A 2,075-nucleotide genomic window follows, 5' to 3' on the forward strand; every position below is an offset into this window, starting at 1 on the left:
CCATGCCTCTGTCTTACCTCACCATGCCTCTGTCTTGCCTACCATGCCTCTGTCTTTCCCACCATGCCTCTGTCTTACCTACCATGCTCAGCACTCCACCCACCATGCTCCTGTCTTACCTACCATGCCTCTGTCTTACCTACCATGCCTCTGTCTGCTCACCATGCCTCTGTCTTACCTACCATGCTCTGTCTTACTCACCATGCCTCTGTCTTACCCACGACACTTGTCCTTTCACCATGCTTCAGCATCACCTACCATGCCTCTGTCTTGACCTACCATGTTTCACACTCACTGTCTTGTCTTACCCACTATGCTCTGTCTTACCTACCATGCTTCAGCATCACCTACCATGCCTCTGTCTTACCTGCTACATGCTTCTGTTCCACCTACCATGCCTCTGTTCACCTACCATGCCTCTGTCTTACCTACCATGCTTCAGCATCACCTACCATGCCTCTGTCTTACCTACCATGCTTCCAGCACTCCACCTACCATGCCTCTGTCTTACCTACCATGCCTCTGTCTTACCACCATGCTCTGCACTCTGGCCTATGCCTCTGTCTTACCTACCATGTTTGTTCACCTACTATGCTCTCTGTTCCACCTACTATGCCTCTGTCTCTGTTCACCATGCCTCTGTCTTACCTACTTATGTTTGTCTTACCTACTATGCTTCAGCCTCTCCATCACATGCCTCTGTTCACCACTATGCCTCTGTCTTACCTCCACCATGCCTCTGTTCTTTGCCTTCCATGCTCTTGTCTTACCTACTACATGCCCTGCATCACCTACCATGCTTCTTGTCTTGCCTGCACATGCTTCTGCATCACCATCATGCTTCTGCATCACCTACCATGCCTCTGTCTTACCTACCATGCTCTGTCTTCACTATGCTCACTATGCTCTGTTCCACCTACCATGCTTCAGCATCACCTACCATGCTTGTCTTGCTCATCTACCATGCCTCTGTCTTGTCTTACCATGCTCTGTCTTGATTACCATGCTTCAGCATCACTTACCATGCCTCTGTCTTACCTGCACCATGCCTCTGTCTTGCTTCACCATGCTCTGTCTTACCTGCTCATGCTTTGCAGTCATCACCTGCTCATGCTCTGTCTCACTCATGCCTGTCTTACCCACCATGCTCTGTCTTACTCTACCACTTCTGTCTTACCTACCATGCCTCTGTCTTTACCTACCATGCTTCAGCATCACTCTACCATGCCTCTTTGTTCTGCCTTACCATAAGCTTCAGCATCACCTTACTTGTCTTACTCACAAGCTTCAGCACTCACCATGCCTCTGTCTTTACCACCATGCTTCTTGCCCTACCATGCCTCTGTCTTGCATGCTCTTGTCTTACCTACCATGTTCTGTCTTTGCCTACCATGTTTCAGCATCACCTACCACTATGTTCTTGTCTTGCACTGCTTCAGCATCACCTACCATGCCTCTGTCTTACCTACAAGCCTGGCACTCACCTACCATGCCTCTGTCTTGCCTACCATGCCTCTGTCTTGCTACCATGCTTCCAGCATCACCTACCATGCCTCTGTCCTACTCTACCATGCTTCAGCATCATTTCCACCATGCCTCTGTCTGCCCACTGATGCTTCTCTGTCTTACTTCCATCATGCCTCTGTCTTGCCTACTATGTTTGTCTTACCTACCATGCTCTGTCTTGCTCTACCATGCCTCTGTCTTAATGCACCATGCTTCTGCATCACCTACCATGCCTCTGTCTTGCACGCACTATGCTTCAGCATCACCTACCATGCTCTTGTCTTGCCTACCATGCCTCTGTCTTGCCTACCATGCCTCAGCATCACCTACCATGCCTCTGTCTTACCTACCATGTTTGTCTCACACACCTACTATGTTTCTGTCTTGCACCATGCTCTGTCTTACCTACCATGCCTCTGTCTTACTTGACCATGCTCAGCATCACCATGCTCTGTCTTGCCTACCATGCTCTGTCTTGCCTACTATGCTCTGTCTTACCTACGTTTCAGCATCACCTACTATGCTCTGTCTTGCCTGCCATGATAAAGTGCAACTGAACGAAGCACTGT

The sequence above is a fragment of the Homarus americanus genome, unplaced genomic scaffold, assembly GCF_018991925.1.
Source record: "Homarus americanus isolate GMGI-L3 unplaced genomic scaffold, GMGI_Hamer_2.0 scaffold45698, whole genome shotgun sequence".
Classification (NCBI taxonomy): domain Eukaryota; kingdom Metazoa; phylum Arthropoda; class Malacostraca; order Decapoda; family Nephropidae; genus Homarus; species Homarus americanus.